This window comes from Marmota marmota, unplaced genomic scaffold (genome assembly GCF_001458135.2).
Source record: "Marmota marmota marmota unplaced genomic scaffold, marMar, whole genome shotgun sequence".
Classification (NCBI taxonomy): Eukaryota; Metazoa; Chordata; class Mammalia; order Rodentia; family Sciuridae; genus Marmota; species Marmota marmota.
The window spans coordinates 44,493,770-44,513,907 of NW_026000229.1; the positions used below are offsets into that span (position 1 = coordinate 44,493,770).

A 20,138-nucleotide genomic window follows, 5' to 3' on the forward strand; every position below is an offset into this window, starting at 1 on the left:
ACTACCTGTGCTACTTTTTTTCTAGCTTTGGCCATATGAAAAACTAACTCTACTGTTCTATAGGACTCCACAAAACAGGATGAATAAAACCGTAATACAGCAGAAATTTTGATTTCCTAGATTCTTTATCAGAATGAAGTACACATCGCAATCAGAACAACAGACTTCAAAAAATGTATTCTAGGGTAGCACGTGCGAGGCAATGGGCTCAATCCTTAGAACCATATAAAAATAAATAATATAAAGGTATGGGTCCGACTATGACTAAAAAAAATATTTAAAAAAATGTATTCTATAACCAAACTTTTTATAATACTGATAAGCCACTGGGGGCCATAGTGTACGCCTGTAATCCCAGCAACTCAGGAGGCTGAGGCAGGAGGATCATGAGTTCAAAGCAAGTCTCATCTTAAGGTCCTAAGTAACTTAGGAAGACCCTGTCTCTAAATAAAACAAAAAGGGCTAGGGATGTGGCTCATTAGTTATGCACCCCCAGGTTCAACTGCCAGTACAAAAAAAATAAATAAATACTGACAAGCCACTGAGGTGGTCTCTGATAGGTGTCCATCTATCTTATACAGGCAATTGTCTCCTTTCTCCTACTTGACTCTTGGCATGTGGCAGTCCCTTTACTTTTACAAGTTTCCCCCTTTTCCTTTCATCTCACACTTCAATAATATTTATTTTCTGGGTATAAAATGCAACCTGAGTCTTTTATAAAATATTTCTAACAGGAGTTTTTGACCCAATCAACAAACTCCATCAAATCTGACACCACTGTTAAACCCAAATGTCTGTCCTTGTACAGACATGAGACTTGGAGCATGTAACAAGGAAGAAACCATGTAAATATTCAGAATTCCCTCCTTTGGTGACTAGCTCCATTTTGAAACAACCTGTTTGTTTTGTGAAAGACAAAGGGTTTGTTTCTAAACTGGTCACCATGTTGCACACCTACAGTCCCAACAACTCAGGAGGCCAAGGTGGGAGGATCACTTGAGCCCAGGAAGGGCAACATGGCAAGACACCCTTCTAAAAAAAAAAAAAAAAAAAGTGGGGGTTTCTTTTACGTTTAGAACACAGAATGTAAAGGAGGTTTAGAACCCTACTGCCTTCTAAATCATCTCCTGCTCTTATAAAGAGACCATTTGCCAACATCTTTTCACCTACAATGAATCCACCCCCTCAGCTTATCTGTTAAAAATTCATCAAAAAGCCTAGAACTGGAAAGCTCAGCTCCCTCCTACAAAACGAACAAACCAAACAACCACCATCACCTGCCATTTTCAATAGCATGGAACTCTCATCTACTAGTTAAGCAGCTTCCCCAAAAAACGTTTCTTCTCACCATAGATTTTGAAAGATTTTTCACATAACATCTACACAGCCATGTAGCTATCAATTTAGTAAGATGCCAATTACCATGACAAACTTACTGAAATCACTTAAATTTCAAAAACCATTAAAAACTCTGTTACTTGGCTACCATTTATTCTAGTAAAACTTAAAAAATAAGAATCACAATGTCTTATTACAGTTCCTTTGTATGCTATTGCACTTTATCCAAAGCACACAACAGGTTCAGTTGAAGTGGCGCCCCCTTTCTCCACAAAAAGTCTTAACTGGACTTCTCCAGAAATCTTCACCGTGGCTGATTTTAGGACTGCCAGCAAAAGATCTCTACAAAAGAGTTCAATGTAAATAACCTTCCTATTTTCGTGTTGCCCTATCTCAGTTGGCCACTGGCCGGGAAGAAATCAGCATTCCAGGTGCTGGACACCCCCTTACTAGTTTTTCACAAACATATCCAGTATAGAAGTTTGTAGCAATGTGCAAACAAGGCCTATGGCCTTGAGAACTGGGCTTCACAGAGATGTCTACATTTTTAAGATAAGAGAATATACCAATTGGGCTCCATAATAATAGCTGGCAAGGGTAGGAAAGAAAGGGGAAAAGAATCTCTCCCCTTCCCAGGTGTTGTCCTTGAAGTGTTAACTTGCCCAAAACAGTAAAAGAAAAAGCTGCTTTTATGTAAACTTCTGCAGACTGTGAACTTCTGAGCCCCTCCCTTTACATGCTGAGTATAAAACTCTGAAACTACCTGAACTTGGGGTTCAGGGGATTAATTGATTACAGCAAAAGCTGTGCCCTCTGAGTCTGGCTGCAGCCAAATGAAACTGTTTCCTGCTATCTTCAGTGCCTTGGCTTATTTGTCCCTACAACACAATGAATTCTTGATTTTTTTAAAATACCTGTTCCATTGCTCAAAATAGAGGTTATACTATTAGATAATATTCTTTTCTACATTTAAAATAGACCTCCTTGCCAGGCACAGTGGTGCATGCCAGAGACTCTGGAGGCTGAGGCAGGAGCATCACAAGTTCAAGGGCATCCTCAGCAACTTAATGAGGCCCTATCTCAAAACAAAAAATAAGGTCTGGGGATGTGGTTCCATGGTAAAGGGGCTCTGGGTTCAATCCCCAGCACTAATTATTATTATTTTATTATTATTATTATTATTATATTATTATTATTATTATAATAATCCTCCTTACTTGATGGCTTACAAATTTGCTCCACCATAGTAATCCAAGGAAGCAAAATGGAAAGTAGAGGTTGAAACAATACTGCTTCCCTTAGAGCATCCTTGTTCTGGTTTAACTCGCTAGGCTACAATGAGGTTCAGAGAGGACTTGCCCAAGATCTTATCAGTAAAGGCAGAATAAAAACCTCTTAAAATGCAATCCAGCGCTTTTGCAAATGAATCTTCACTGAGTATAATATTGGTAAAAGTTAATTCTCGGGGCTGGGGATACTGCTCAGTTGATGGAATGCTTGCCCTGCATGCACAAGGCCCTGGATTCAATCCCCAGCACCTCAAAAAAAAGGTTAATTCTCTGTGAAAAATATCTTAGTACCTAAAGCATTTGTGAAAGTTCAGCTCAAAACTCATGACTATCAATGGAGAAAAATGAGACCTTAACTGTCAGGAGAGAGACTGCAAGACAGACCAATCATCCAAGAATCATCTGTTTTCCCCTCTTGCTGGGGATCGCATCTAGGGACTCACTTGTGGTAGGTAAGTGCTGTACTACTGAGCTATATCCCCAGCCAAGAATTATCTTCTATCATGTGAAACTACCTTTCTTACATCAGTGACATCTTCTCTCTTCAAAACTCATCCTTTTACGTATCTTGTCTAACTTTAATAACAACCTGGATGATAGGCAGGATCTTACTTACACCTAATTATACGTAGACAGATGAAATCTACTTGAAACAGGTAATGTATCCACTCCATAAACTTACCAACCACACAAGTGAACAAACCTAAACCAAAAACTTGATCACTGAAAACAGCAAGGTTCACAGAATGAGGAAATGTTTTGACAGTAGGAAGACACAGCAAAAATACCAAAATACCTCAGAGCAAAGTAAAACAGAAGTCAGATGCTGACAAAGGCAAAATATGAAGAAAGGAACCTATCCAACACAGGTGTGATCCAAACCTCATTCCACCTATTCTTTTAATCAAGGTTTAATGCCACCATCTGGTGGGGCACCCACCCTCCTCACACTACAACTCCAAGGGGGTTGCATTCATTGCACCCAGTCTAAGTCACAGACGTATAGCTGGACATTTTGTGTGCTTTTATAAGAGCTCCTCACAGCATGTCATTCAGTCTCCTGACTATAGTACTATCTTACTCTCCCTCTTGTGACCAGAGGCTATAAGTTTAACTATGAGATCAAATTTCACAAGATTCAAGTTACAATCTCCACATAACAGTTGTCTTTTTAGACAAGGGCCAAACTCAAGCTGTAACCAAGAAAAGATGTTTGATTTGCCATTTCACATTAGAGGAAAATGTACCTACCAGAATTCTTTCTTCTAAGTGTCACCTTATATTAAAGTGACAGCCTGTATACACACTGCACCATGTGAGGATTAGATCAATCATCTGAGAAGTCTTTCTTTGCACATGGATTCTACCTCACTCATGAAATTTCATATATGCTCCACCTTCTGTAGCTACCCAGCACCTGAAGATCCTCTTTTGAATTCATCCTCCTTTTCAGTTTTTGACAAATGGATAAAGGCTATAAAATGCATATCTTTTTGTCTTTTGTAGGCTGGCTAATTTTATATTCAAATTTTCCTTCATCTTCTAGAACACTAAAAGAATATTGAGTTCTCACAATACCTGTCAGTGGTTACCTTAAAGTCTACAGAAATCAAATGACAACTACTACAAAAACTGTATTTAGAGATTTCAAGTAACAATATTTAATAAATGGAATAAGATCGTACTGTTTGCAACAAAGACAAGTGCATGCATTATATTTGAAACTTATTTTTGCCACAACCTTTGAAAGGCACTAGGCTGGCACTTTTCTGACTGAACTGCTTTCTCTAGCTCCCCAGCCATCAGCTGAATGACATCATGGTTGCTGTCAACAAAAATCCCTCCCTTCTCTGTCCTTACTTTAACCAGAATAGAGAAATAAGAAAAAAGAAAATGCACTTTTCAGAGACAGAGCAATTCAAGAGATCATTTCCCCCATGACAGGATGGAATAATGTAATCTGCATTTCCCTTCTGCAGCTCTTTTTAAGTGTGACCTTTAAGACGCTTTTCCAACACTAGGAAAGGAAAATTTTAATTAAAAGAAAGGGCAGCAGAGACACATAAGGAAGGAGAAAGCTTTTACCTTGCATTAGAGAAAGATGGATCTTCTCAAAGTTCCTGATCCATAAGGACAAAATGCAAATCCCAGGATTAAGATTATGTGGTCGACACAAAAGCCAAGGACTGGGCCTTGTAAACCGGAACCTTCAGGTGTCAGAGAGGCTCCCTTGGAGTTAGCAATGCTAACATTACTTGTGCCTTGCCTTTAGCCCAAGTATGAGGTTATCCTTCTCTGCTTCATAGAAATTTAAAGCAACATTTAATATCTTCTCTAGATTCCCACTAAAACAGTCTCCAAATATCCAAATATTCTTCGGGGAGGAATATGAATTGAATACTAGTATTGTTTACCTCTAACAAGGAGGTCAGTGAATTTAAAATTGTAATCCAAACTCTCAAAAGGAATAAACCTGACAAAACTAAATCCTAACAGGACACAAACTGTGGCTTTGGCAGAAAACATGGGATCTTGTTATAACGTAATTAGCACCAAAAAAAAAAAAAAAGATCATCTGCCTCAAAATAGGGACCCCACCAATGGGATTTCTACAGAGGTAATGACGACTAGACTGGAAATTCAAAGCTCTTTGAGTAACACACTGTTACACAATTTTGACAAAGAGAGAATAAAAGGAAATTCTGGAGTATGATATATCATCAAGATAGTTCTGAATGGGTTATTATGAAGTTAGCCCTCACGAATAAAAGGGGTGGGAAAAGGCTGAGAGACAGGGTCTGTCCTAATGAAAATGTCACCATCCCCAGCAAAGCAACTCCTGCTTCCTTCTAAACAAACCCCAAGACTCTTCCTCAGTCATTATCCACAGCAATTTGATTCATTAAAGGTTATAAAGAGTGAGGAGGGGATTTTCCTGTATCTAATGATCCTGAAACCACTCAAAACACAGAAAGAGTGATATTCTGTAAGAACAGAGTCCTTATTCAGACAGACAATTTTCAAATGCTGGTGTTACCGCTGTTGGCCGGTGACGAGTCCTTGCTTCCCCAATGTTGAAGAATAACACCAGAGAATCACGCCGAGGCAAGGTCAGAGTGGAAAATTAGAAGTTTATTAAAGGACAGCAGAAAAGACTTCTCCCGGAGGAAGAAGGGGACCCAAGAGGTGGAATCCGTGGAAGTGCGGTTGTTTCCCCTTTTTATAGTTCTTTCAGTGATGGAATGTAGGTTGGAAGGCCCGAGGGGTGGGACACAGGTGAGCCAAAGAAGTAATCTGGGCAGGAAGGAGGACTTCATTAACACTTCTTTGGGATGGGCTATCTCCAAATCTGTTGGGGGCTGTTTCCTGGGCTCCATTAACATTCCTTTGGGATGGACTTTGGGCCTAGGGCTTTTTTGGGACTTCATTAACATTTCATGAGTAGTCCTGCGTTTCCCAGAATCATTCTCAGCATGGCCTCCATTTTAGATTTCACTCGATATTAGACCCGATTTACCTAACTACACTGACTACCTAACTTTAAATCTGGCTTCACTGGGTCAACCAGCACTGTTTTTTAAAAAAAGCATTTTTTAAAAGAATCACAGGTTTCAGGGCGTCTGAACACACTCTTCTCTCTTGTCCCTGAAGAGGGCCGAAGATCTACCACTGAGATAGATGCCAAGGTATTTCATGTGAAAACAGTCTTCTTGGTCTAAAATACTTATCCTTTTAGAATCTAATAAAAATCAAAACTAAATGGCAACTCGGTAATCATTTCCTTTGTTTAACTTACACATAGAGAAACAAAGCTCTACAATTTTAGATAAATGAATTCAAAGCTCTACAATTTAGATAAAAAATATAAAAATTCTTTTCTGAATTCATTTATTTGTAATTGGACACAATACCTTTATTTATTTTATGTGGTCAGGTAACCACCACAAGCAAGATACACAACAATCCCCTCATCTCACAAATTTTCGTCATGCCACTCTTTGTAACTAACCTGCCCCCATTTCCAACCTTAACCACTGGATACCATTTCTATTATTTCTCCCTTCCAGAATGTCATATAAATGAAATCATACAGCACATAGCTTTTGGCGCTTCCCCCCCCACCCCAGCAGAGTATATTCCAGATTCATCAATGCTGATGTGAATAACAGTAGATCATTCCTTTTATTGCCAACTAGTATTCTATTGTATAGATGTACTGCAGTTCATGTATCTATTCATCGGTTAAAAATCACTTTGTGTTGTTTCTGGTTTTGAGTATTTTAAAAGCCACTATTAATATTCATCCAAGTTTCCATTTCTTTGGGTACACATATGTACCTAACAGTGGGATTCCTGGCTCATGTCTTTAACCTGAGGAGAAACCCGAGGCTTTAGTGTTATCAGGTGTTTATGCTATTCCAATAGACACATAATGGTTTCTCACCGTGATCTTAATTTGCCTTTCTCTAACAACAAATGATGTTGAGCATCTTGTGCTTATTTGCCTCCATTATATCTGGTGACCTCCCCCACCATCCTGTACTGGGGATTGAACTGAAGGGCACTTTACCACTAAGCCACATCCCTAGCCCTTTTTTAATTTTTAGACAAGTTGCTTTTAGTTGCTAAGTTACTAAAGCTGGCTTTGAACGTGCTAGCCTCCTGCCTCAGCCTCCCCGTTTTCCATTTTTTAAAATTTCTTATTTTTATTTTTTTGTAGTTGTAGATGGACAAAATGCTTTTTTATATTTTTTTATTTGTAATTGGACACAATACCTTTATTTATTTTTATGTGGTACTGAGGATCAAACCCAGTGCCTCACACATGCTAGGCAAATGCTCTGCCACTGAGCTACATACAGCCCCAGCCCCCCCCCTTCCATTTTTTAATGGGTATTTATCTTATTAAATTACACAAAAATATGCTGATGCTCAGTTCAATCTTTTGTTGGATATGCGATTTTAAAATATTTTCTCCCAGGCTGTGACTTATCTTTTATTTTCTCTTGAATGTCTTTCCCAGAGCACAAAGTTACCAGTTTTGGTTTGTTTTTCTTCTATGGCTTGCACTTCTGGTTCCTTAAGAAATCTTCGAATAACCCCAAGTCACAAATGTTTTCTCCTACTTTCTCTCCTAAAGAGCAACTATCCTTCCATTCATTTCAAAACAATTTAACTCATGTAATGTATTATATATAATACCTGCTTTAATATCTGTCTACTATAGGCTGGCATTCATTGCCTCTCACCTCAAAAGTTGGTTACATTTCCCAGGTGTATAGTGAAACTTTTGAATTACATTCTGAATCTTAAGTTCTTGGTCCCTGGGTCCCATTAAAGACAGTTTTGAACCCATAAAGATAGTTCACCAGTAATCATAAACAACTCATACAGCTGTTCTTGAGTATGTCCATTTCAACTACAACGACCTAACACTGGACCACTTTTGTTCCATTTTGTCAGGCCATCAATCTGGTTAGGTTTAAACAGCAAGTGGGTGACAGTTCCAATATCACTTTAGTTCTTAAGGCTTATTGCTATGCTGCTTTGGGTCTGTCCCATGAACACAGCTCAAAAGGAGCCTGGGCCAGCTCATACACAACATAGGAAGTGACCTTTCCCCAGCTCTTTCCTCTCCAGGATTCTCGCAATTCTCTGTCCCATAGACAGGGGCTTCTTTGGGGGTTCTAGCTGCCTGTGTTGCCCCTCAGGAGGGACACCCTCAGAGAGCCATACAGGGGGCAAAGCAAAGAAAGAAAAAAGAGAAATCAAAACAGGCATACTCCAGCACTCTGACCTTTCTTTCATGGTTCTCTTGCCAGAAGGAAATGATTTCTACAGGCCCAGGAACTCTGTTTCTCCAAGGTATCCGCCCACCGTGATTCAATGAAGGGGCCATTCCCTCCACTCTCTCCAGCCCACAAATCCTTGGTCTTCTGGCCAGAAAGCTGGGATTTCTCTTAGGTTTTAGCTACCTCTGAACTCCCCTCCTCCCCCCACTGCAGCTCTGCTGAGAGCCCTTTAGCCAGAGAGAAAGACCAGAGAGAAAAGAAAAGCTACAAGAAACTCACCCAACTGTTCCACAAATAGTTCACTTCTCCAGGCTTCCACATCTTCCCCATCTGCCAGATTTTCTTTATTTTTTGAGTCGTCGGGTAATAACTTGTCCGTGGATTTTGGTAGTCAGCAACAGACACAAGCTTCAGTGGACTAACCTCATCTTAGCCACAACCTCAATATTAAACACTGAGGCAGTGTCTCTCTTAAATAGTCAGATAATGAGTGCCCACATTCACCTGGGCTGAGCCCCACCCTTCTCATCTTCCTCTCCATATCAGGGTGGAGCAAACCTGATCACTGTTTCTTATAAACTTAGGACATTCATACTCTTTTTTGTCCTCCTCCTAGGTGTCACTACTTTAGGCCCTACAGAAAGAATGGAAGGAAAGAAAAACAAAACCACCTGACCTCTGCAACAATGTCCTATTCTAGACCCACTCTGTAAGCCTATATGGCTTGTCAGCCCTTCAATCATATCAGACTTAGAGTCCAGGTGGTGGTTAACAGACTCCATGTCAACAGCCTGAGCTTCCCCGGTGAACAGACTCCATGTCAACAGCCTGAGCTTCCCCGGTGCTTCCCATTATCAATCATTAAGAAGACCTAATCCACACAGCTGCAGGCTGTTGAAGGCATCAAAGAAAGCTTGTGTTATAAATTCTGACAAATATCTCTTTCTTTGGCATTGGCACTCATTCTGGCTTTTTTCACTGTTGACAAAATAGAAAACTACATAGAGAAAGGAGCCCAGAGAGTAGAGTTGGGTTCAGATGCATGGCCCATCTCTCCTTCCTTCACTACTCTTAGTTGTAATTAGGAAAAGCACAAAACGTGTCCACAGAAAATCAATGTGAATATTTCTACAATATTGGAAGTAATCCTTTGCTTAAACAAAAACATCTACTACTTAAGCATGAAATAAATATCTACTGAGAGTCTATGTTATGCCAGGTGCTGGCCAATGTGCACAAAATACAGCAATGAGCAAGACTCCTGCCCTGGGGAGTTCAATAGCTCCTGGAGGAGTCAAACAACAAATAAGTACATATATAATTTTGGTATAAATACATAAAATAACTGCTAAGAGCCATAGCCGAGTAGGAATGACGCATGGCATTTTTGGTTGAAAGGTGACGCCAGCAAGCCATTGAGATGATAATTATTATGTTAAGATGTGCGTTCAATTGGATATTAGACCCCTGCTGTCCGCCTTGGCCTGCTACTTTGGAGCTCTCCCGGGACTCCCGGAGAGTTCCCATTGGTTGGGGAAGTACGGTAAGAGGGATTTCTGGAGGAAGGATTTTCGGTTGGTGTGGTGTGGCCCGGGAGAAAACCCGCTTGCGTGGCGTTGGCGGAAGTTTTGGAAATAAAGTTTGTTCCTGCTTGAGTGGCTCGTGATTTTGTGCCCAGCCAGACTGCGGCAAATAACAATGTCAGGTAGTGATCAATGCCATCGAAATAAAGTAAGTAAACAGATGGAGAATGAGGGGCCAACCTTTGAGGAGATGTCTAAGTGGAGAACCAGGTGGAACTCAGGCTCAGGCCAGGCAAAGACGTAGAGACAGAAAAGCAGAGAAAGCTCCAGGCAGCAAGGGGGCCCCAACCTTCAAGAAAAACAACCCTGACACATTCAAGGAAACTCAGTCACATGGCTAAACAGGATTAAACTAGGAAGACAGAGTGAAGAAATGAAGGTCCAGAAAGAACAATATCATGAAAAGCCTTTCAGGGTGTGGTATGGGATTTGACTTTATTTTAGAGACAAGGTCTTGCTATATTGCTGGCCTCAAACTCATGGGATCAAATGAACCTACTGCCTCAGCAGCCTCCAGATTAGCTGGGACTACAGGTTAGTCACTGTGCCTGCTCTGATCTTATTCTAACTATAATAGGAAGACAGACCTACAGAGACATGAAAAATGCAAGGTTTAATCTATCTATCTTCCTCACCCTCAAGCCCAACCAAAAGAATCACATTTTAAGAATTTACAATTTAAAGAACAATAATTTAAAGAAAAAAGAATTGCCTTCAAATTCACAGCAAAACCTAATGTTCAAATCCATGTCATCCTCAGTCCTAAGAGATCTAGGAGACACCAATACAAAGTCAGATCACAAATTTAAAGATGAATAAGTGTGATTCATCTATTTGTAAAATAACTATTTATATTTCATAAATAGTACTTTCAAATGTTAAATTATTCCTTTTCTGTTAGAGAAGAAAAATGAAAGACTACATATAGCCTTTTAATTTGTATTTTTATTACAAAAATCAAACATGCTATACATGAATCCCCAGATACCAATAACCCCCTTCAACATTTACAAAGAATTTGCCAATCTTATTTTGATCTATCCCCCTCTGACTTCCCCAAACACCTACACACAGTGATGAAAGTGTGAAAGAAACTATAAATAAAAAAACTCCCTCCAGTGGTCAAAACTGGAATAATCAGGTCAATAAAACAGTACAGGCTTATAGCACATGATATAAAATAAACACCTATGGGTCCATACTAATATAAATGACTGAGTCAGTAAGTCAGTGGAGTAGAAAAATCTTCCATGCAGAATGCTAAACAAATGACACAGACACTCTGCCCTCTAGGAGGCTGCCCTGCAGTGTGACCTTCCAGAGAGTATATCTGGGAAGCAGGTAGGTGGCAAGGAACTTTGATAGTGGAGAAACCTAGCAAGTACTAATTCAGCCAGTGATCAAGGTTAACATCATGTTGACAGCATGTAGACAGAGGCGCATCCTACACCAGGTCTGACCAGAACTCCTCAAGCTATCAAGGTCATCGAAAATAAGGAAAGTCTAAGAAATTATCACAGCCAGGAGGAGCCTACGGAGACGTGATGAGTAACTATGATGTGGTACCCTGAATGGGATCCTTCACACTAGGTAAAATCTAAGGAAACTGGAATCAAGTATGGGCTTTTGTTAATAATAATGTACCGGGGCTGGGGTTGTAGCTCAGTGATAGAGTGCTTGCCTCACATGTGCGAGGCAATGGGTTCAATCCTCAACACCACATAAAAATAAATAAATAAAATAAAGGTATTGTGTCCATCTACAACTAAAAATATATTTTAAAAAACAATAATGTACCAATCTTGATTTATTGATTGTAACAAATGTGGCATGCTAATGTGAGATGCTACTACTAGGGGAAACTGGGTGCAGGGTATATGGGAATTCTCTATTCTAGTCTTTCAATTTTTCAGTAAATCAAACTGTTCTAAAAATCTATAAAGAATATATATATATATATATATATATATATATATATATATATATATACACATATATGTATATACATATATATGTATACACACACACACACACACACACATACACAAACATATATGAGAGAGCACGCCAGCCCTACAGGATGCATGTGCTGAGACCACATACCTTATAAAAGCAATCACTTTATTCCACTGCTATGAAATGTTTCAGTTGATACAATAATGAGACTAAAAATTAACTCGCAAACAACTTTGCAATTGAAACTCTAAGTCTTTCACTTTTTCTGAACAAACTTTATCTGTACTCTACCTCTCTCTTAAGTATATGAACACAACTACAAAATATTTGTTAGGGTTTACCCCCTCAAATAAGTTTCCAGTAGCAATATAGTTAATTACTATCATGGGGAAATGGTTTTGATGACAAGAATAAAGCAAATATTACAGAGATGCTTAAGTCAGAAATAAGTGAAAACACTATACCCAAGACCCCAAAAGAATCCCCCACGTCTAAAACCATGGCCCAGTTGTAGGCCACATATAGGTGTGATTAACTTTATTCAACTAAGGAGTTAAGGGGACTTGGTTATGTAAATATTTTAGGGAGAAAAGTTTATTACTGGCCATAGAAAAAAACAAAATTTCCACATTTTTTAAAAGAAGACATGTTTTAAAAGGTTGAGAAACATTCACAGGACACACCATGCTCAGCTTTGCAAGTATTCCACAGGTCAATGAATGACTGAAGCAGGAAATGAACGTTACTCCCATTTGGAAAAATGCTGAACTACTTACCCCATCTGCTGTTCACAGATAAAACTGGGCTTTGGTTGCTGGTTTCATCTCAGCTGTGAGCAAATGCATTCCACACAGCAGATGATGTCCAGAACTAACCTAAATTCTTTTTTTTCCCCCTGGGCTGAAGATGGTACCAGGGGCCTCCTGCACACAAAGCAAGCACTCTGCCACTCAGCTATCCCCCGGCCCTCTGCCTGAAGTGAGCTGCTCATTGTTTTGGATCTAGGAAAGTGATTTGGAGTTAACAGTTCAATTTTCATTTGACAGATAAATAAATTGTCCTTTATTTGAGTAAGCCAAAAGACACTTGCATTTTTTTTTTCTTTCTTTTCTTTTTCCCTACATGTAGGGCATTTGTTCATAGGACACATATCTTGTGCCCCTCCTCACAGTGGCCCCAGATTCCTATTGGGTGTGTTATAAACAGAGCAGCCACTCTTCAGGCCCCTGCTCTGAGCACACCCCATCTTAACACATTCGCTTTCAACTCTAGTATTCATTTTTTGAAAGAAAAATCCTTCATCAGGCCGGGCATGGTGGCACATGCCTGTAATCCCAGTGGCTTGGGAGGCTGAGGCAAGAGGATGGTGAGTTCAAAGCCAACCTCAGCAACTTAGCAAGGCCCTCAGCAACTTAGCAAGGCCCTAGCAACTAAGCAATACCCTGTCTCCAACTAAAATATTTTTTTTAATTCTGGAAATATGACTCAGTAGTTAAGTGACCCTGGGTTCAATTTTTGGGTTCCCAGTACCCCCAAAAAAAGTCCTTAATCAGAAACTTTTGCAAAAAGAAAAGAAGCATCATCATTTCGGTCACTTTGAATCAATCTGCACTTCCAAAATGTGTACCTATGGAGCACACTGAAACCAACAATTAAAAAACAAAACAACAAAAATAATCTATAACTTTGATTAAATTGATAATAAACCACAATGATGTCATTCTAAAATCCTAAAACTGATTGGTCCCTTAAAGTCTTTTTTGTTCTCAAACAGAAATTGAGAAAGGCAGGCAACAGGAAGTTTTCCAGTCTTTTTTGACATCACAAAATGTAAAAACTTAGAAACTCTGATTATTTAAACTTCGAGAATGGGAGGAAGGCTTGTACAGCTTTGGTAGCTTTGGTAGCACAATATGGGGAAGTCACATCTCTAGGACTGGGGATGTAGCTCAGTGGTAGAGCACTTGCAAAGGGTATGGGCCCTGGGTTCAATCCCCAGCACAGGGGGGGAAAAAAGTGAAGTCACATCCCTAGACTTTAGGAAACTGGACAGAGACCTTGATTTCTAAGTTATTTGATGGAAACTTTAAATAATTTACATCTCCACATTTTACACCTAAGATATATATTGAATACATTAGAAAAGCCCAAGTCAACAAACCTAAAGGATGAACTACAACCCAACAAACAGCCTGACCATCTTGTTATATATTAGAAAACATACACATGCTTGATGGGAAAGCATGAACAGCAGTTCATAAATAATTATTCTAGAAGGGAAAAAATTAAAAATTTTTCCAGTCATTTGTTAATGAAAAACTAAATGTCATTCTAGAAATCAGAAACATCAAGTTCAGTTATTAATCCCACCACCAACTAATAGGCTATATCCTTTAAAAGGCCTAAATCCACCCAACTATTATCTCTTCATCTGTAAAACTACATTTAACACAACCTGCCTCCTTCACAGGTAAGTTCTGGCAATATTTTATTTATTTATTTTTTAAATATTTATTTTTTATGGGGCTGGGGATGTGGCTCAAGTGGTAGCGCGCTCGCCTGGCATGCGTGCGGCCCGGGTTCGTTCGATCCTCAGCACCACATACAAACAAAGATGTTGTGTCCGCCGAAAACTAAAAAAAAATAGATATTAAAAATTCTCTCTCTCTCTCTCTCTCTCTCTCTCTCTCCCTCTCCCTCTCCCTCCCTCTCTCACTCTATCTTTAAAAAAAAAAAAAAAATATTTATTTTTTAGTTTTAAGTGGACACAATACCTTTATTTATATTTATGTGGTGCTGAGGATCAAACCCAGTGCCTCATGCATGCTAGGCGAGCACTCTACCACTGAGCCACAACCCCAGCCCCAAGTTCTGGCAATATTTTAAATGTGAGGACTTCCTTTAGGACATACTTCAAAGAAGCTGTTGTTTTCAGTTAAGTTTCATTTTTTATTATTTAACTTGTTTTTTTTTTAATCATAAGAGTAACACATGGGCGTTGCCACAAAATAAAAATTCAAATAGTTCAGAAAGAAAAAGAGAATCTTTTTCTGCCTTATCTACGAATCTTATTTCACAAAGGTAATCACTGTTTCCTACAGTCTTCCAGAAATGTTCTAAGCATATGTATAAAATTGGAATACTACTATATAACTTTTCTAAAGTAACTCCCTCTGTATTCGACATTTCCCCCATATCTACCCTGTTCTTTAAGAGCTGCTCAGTATTCCTCCCTTTCCAGGTAGTCCTTATATTAAACAATGTTGCAATGAACATCCATCTACTTACTTGATAATTTGTTCACATTCATCTGTGCCATAATTTGTCAGACTTAGAATTACTGGACCACAAGCTAAATTATGATGTCAATTTATCTCATACACATATTTGTCACCTCTCACCAAGAGAACAGAAAAGTAAACTCAAAACACATTGGAAATGATCAATGCTTTGTTGAAAAACAAAGCTTAAATGTTTCTTCTGCATATAGTTTAATGAGAAAGTCTACCACTAAAGGAATTAACATAATTTTAAATGTTTTAAGAAACATAATTTATGTTTCCACAATCTCTTTGAAGAAAAATAAGAACCTACAATTTCTATTTGGCAAAAGAAACCAAAGTATTAATAACAATAACACTAAGACACAAGAAATGTTCTCTCCTAAGTTAGGCCTGGCCTACTTTTATATCCATAAAAGAAATGAGAGTGTACTTTCATTCTTCTGTGAGGTTTAAAAAAAAAAAATTTACCTAACTCCATTACTCTGTGCATAAAACAAACATAGTATGTATTTATAAATAAATTCTAGTCAAAATTTAACAAACTAAGTAGTTTCCTAAATGGAAAAAACTTAAAGAAAAAAACTGAAAAAAACACTAAAATTTCTATTGGAATCTATATTTCAAATATCATTTGAATTATATAATCAGATAATAACCAAAAAAAAAAAAAACCTTTCTGGGCTGGGGCTGTAGCTCAGTGGTAGAGTGCCCGCCTCGCATATGTGAGGCACTGGGTTTGATCCTCAGCACCACATAAAAATAAAGATAGATATTGTGTCCATCTACAATTAAAAAAAAAAAAAAAAAAAAAAAACTTTCTATTTACTGACTGACCCCCCCCACAAAAATAGTAAGGAATCCAAAATATAGTTAAAATAAGAATTAAACTTGCATGATATGTAAAACAAATTAGTTTAAAACCAGTAAGAGAACGAAATAATATGAAGGGATGCTATAGCTATAAAACCTCTAGATACTATCATTTCTGTTTTATTCTCAGGTGTTTTAAAAAGCTGTTATTGGCATTAAATTAGAAAACTATTAAGACTTAGACTTTTTATATCTAACTTAAGACAATTAAATATTAGAACAGGAAAATATAAAATCCAATGCAATTTAAAGCTCTTGTATATATCTGGTCTTTGGAAGAAGAGTTATTTTAATTAATGAGCCTTCAACCACCAAAAGGGTATTTTAAATAATGTAACAAAGGCAAATAAAACATAATGACGTCCCTACCTGAACTCCAAAAATGACAATAAGCTAGCTTCCCCATCTACCTTATAAAGTACCTTCCAAATGCTATCACTCATTCAGCAAAATTTACCAAACTCTTTCCAAAAAAAAAAAAAAACACCAATGCTCTTCAATTCATGTTATTGAATCATGTACAGGTTTTCAAGTACCTTGTAGTTAATAAAGGAGACATACAAGTAAAAGATTAAGTGTAATAAAATGAATGAAAATTAGTGCTTTATTTACAAAGTACAAAATTATTGAGGAAAATGAGAAGCTTTGCAAAGAAAGGTGGCATCTGAGCTGTGCTTGTGAAGATGATCAAGATTTTGAAATATGGAAAGTGTGGGGAAAATGTAATACACTAGAGTTGGCTACAAATTATAGAAACCAATTCTGGCTAATTTAAGCAGAAAATGAATTTTTTGAAAGAATTTTGTAAAACTGACAGGACGTCTAGAGAACCAGGCTGAATTAGAAGCAGGCAGCTGCAAACTCAACAGTAACCTAATAGACTAGCTAAGATGTGTGGTGACTGCCACAATGAAGGAACTGTCCCTGCTTCAAGATTCAGAGCCTAATAAAGGACATTATTGCATCAACTGGTAAAAGCTCTATAAGATTAGATGACAGTATTGTAATAATGTTAATTTCCTGTTTTTGATCACTGTGCTATGGTTATAAGAGATTTCCTTGCTTTTAGGAATACACACCCAAGTGTTTAGGAGCAAAGGGACATCATCAAAACTACCTCTTAATCTTAAACGTTCAGGGTGGGGAATGGGTGTGAGTGGAGAGAGAGAGAGAGAAAGTAGGAGAGAAAGGGGAGAGGGCCAGGTACAACCCATCCAAGCTCAAGTGACCATCTTCCCTTCTGTACTTCTATAGTGAGGGAAACCACAGAATCCCACCACCCAGAGATAATCCCTACAGTTTTTATGTGCATTGTCTTGCCTGTCTTCCTTATTTTATAATCAAAAGTATATTTGTAGGGCTGGGGATGTGGCTCAAGCAGTAGTGCGCTCGCCTGGCATGCATGCGGCCCGGGTTCAATCCTCAGCACCACATACAAACAAAGATGTTGTGTCCGCCGAAAACTAAAAAATAAATAAATAAATAAATATTAAAAATTCTAAAAAAAAAAAAAAAAGTATATTTGTAGAATCCTTTTTTCAAGACAGATTATGTTTCTGGCAATACACAACCATAAAAAAATGAATAAAGGGAAATAATCTATTTTCCCCCACACAAAACACAGATTGTTATGTATCCCTATATGTATCCTTTCAGAGTTTTAAATGCATACATGTACATACGTCATAATTTTCACATCAATATAATAGTGTCTTTTTTAAATTTAAGTCTCATGACATCTTTCCAGTTTTACACGGAAAGAATGTACATCAAAATGTTAACGGTAATTATTTCTGGGTGATGATATTAACAGTAATTTCTATTTTCTTCTTGATAATTTTCTCTTAACAGCAGAAAAGATGAAAAATTTAGCCCCAGGATATAACCTTTAACCTTAGGACATGACTTCCAAACTCTGATATAAAAGAGGAGGAAAAGAAACAAGAGGAAAGGACCTGAGAGGTCACCAATCTAAAATGTTATGAAAGAATAACCTTTCCTACATCCCTTCATCCAGCTGTGGCTGAAAACAGGATGATGTGTTAAGATTGGTAGCAATGATGGCAACTGCAGCTATCTTTATGTCCCAGGCTCTGTGCTGAGCATAGACATACACTGACACATCTAATCATGACACCACAACATGAGAAAATACTAAAAGAAAACATAAGATGGAATTTTAGGACTATTCCAACAAGGGATAAAAGCCTAAAATTTTAATACAATGGGTTACAATACCAACATAAATTAAAAAGTCATATCATTGTTTTTCTAAATGATTTACCATAATTTTATTTAATATAGTTCAACAGAGATGAATAAAGCAGGACCTTCACTCACTGAACTGAATAAATTAAACACATTTATTAATAAAGGCTTTGTTCCAGATACTGTAGTTAGTATCAAAGGTCCCATTACTATAATTACTACTAAAGCCTGATCCTTACAGCCAAGTTGCATCCACAGTACTTTGTCTTCAGTAAAGGTGCAAGGGGTTCACTACAATGTTAAGACATAAAACAGAGTGGATTCAAGGGCTGCTTGATTAAATCCCAGCTCTCCCACTGCCTATGAAAGCTGAGGCAAATCAGTTAAAGCATAAAAATTAAGATTGTATGTATATATTGTTTGTATTATATATATAATATATATGTATATATATTATATAGTATATATGTGTGTATATATATATACACATGTCATATAAAATAGAGTTATTATAAGGACAAAATGTGATAAATAGTGGGCACTAGGCTGGTGTTGGTTTCTGTCATTTCCTTCCTCAAACTGGCAGGTAAGCTGACCCTAAAATTTTTTTCATTACCTCATTCAGGTTTTGCTTGCCTACCTTAATCCTGACAAGGTTAAGGTTTTTACACTTAAATTTAAGTTTTATAATTTTTCCGGCTCCATATGTCTGTATACAACTATCATCTTTAGAGATATCTTACCTACTGTGCCCTTAGGATATTACAAATTTAGAGCTGAGGTGAGAAGGGTAGCTCAGTGTACAGCATGTGGCATGGCCCCAGATTGTATCCCTGGGAGTGGGGTGTTGGGGATATTTTGCAAATTTCAGTAATAGGAAATTCTGCCTGAATAAATTTTTAAAAGAATTTTTAATCTATGTCTTACATAAGAATTCAAAATACAAACATAATTTTGCACTACAAATGTAAAAATAACAGAATAGCTCATAAAGACAGTATTCTAACTACAGTAGCTGAGATATGGTAAGAGTTGGCTCATATATATACCATTCCCTGCTCCAATCTGAGAAATTTCCTCTATGAATTTAACACTGATCATATCGAAACTCACACCTGACTGCTGAAACATTCACACACTGAATATTCAAAGAGACAAGGCAAGTAACCCCTGATTACACAGGTAAGTGTAACAGGACTACGCTTTAAAAAAAAAAAAAAAAACTCATCTGAACTCGCCCCCAAATGTCTGGAGCATTCTTTCATTCAACTTTATTATTATTATTATTATTATTATTATTATTATTATTATTATTATTATTATTATTCGGAGCATTCTTTCATTCGACTTTTTACCATCATCATCATCATTATTATGCGCCCGCTGCATGCCAGACACTGTGTAGGGAGGAACAAAGCCACCCACCCCTTGGATCCTCAGACTCGGAGCCAAGGTGATAAAACAGCCGGGGGGTCTGGGCGTCTACAAACCAAGCCCTGGCCACGCCTCGCCTGCGGGGTGACAGCAAGGGACCCAAAACGCCCTAGACCAGCAGCCAGACGCGCAGCCTCGGCCCTGGGTCTCGAACTCCAGAGCGCGACCGCCGGGCCAAGGCGGAAGCCCACAAGACTTTACTTCCCGCAGGAGGAAGCAAGAGCCACCTCGCGAGCATCTGCGCGCCACCGCCACCCTCGCGTCCAGCGCAGGCGCACCGCTGCCGGCTCGCGCGCACCCGCACACTCGCCCGCCTTCCCGACTGGGCCCCGGCCCAACCAGGCCTGGCTGCGTGTCGCCGTATCCCACCAGCCATCGCCTCTT

The 20,138-nt window shown here is 38.3% G+C and overlaps 1 protein-coding gene and 1 non-coding gene across 2 annotated transcripts in view; both read right to left on the bottom strand.

The window, feature by feature from the left end:
• Aven (apoptosis and caspase activation inhibitor) overlaps nt 1-20,138 on the bottom strand; it is a 173,503-nt gene that overhangs the window by 152,859 nt on the left and 506 nt on the right.
• Nucleotides 13,079-13,202, bottom strand: LOC125613426. Its single transcript, XR_007344000.1, has one exon. It is a non-coding gene; the product is annotated as a small nucleolar RNA SNORA11 (small nucleolar RNA).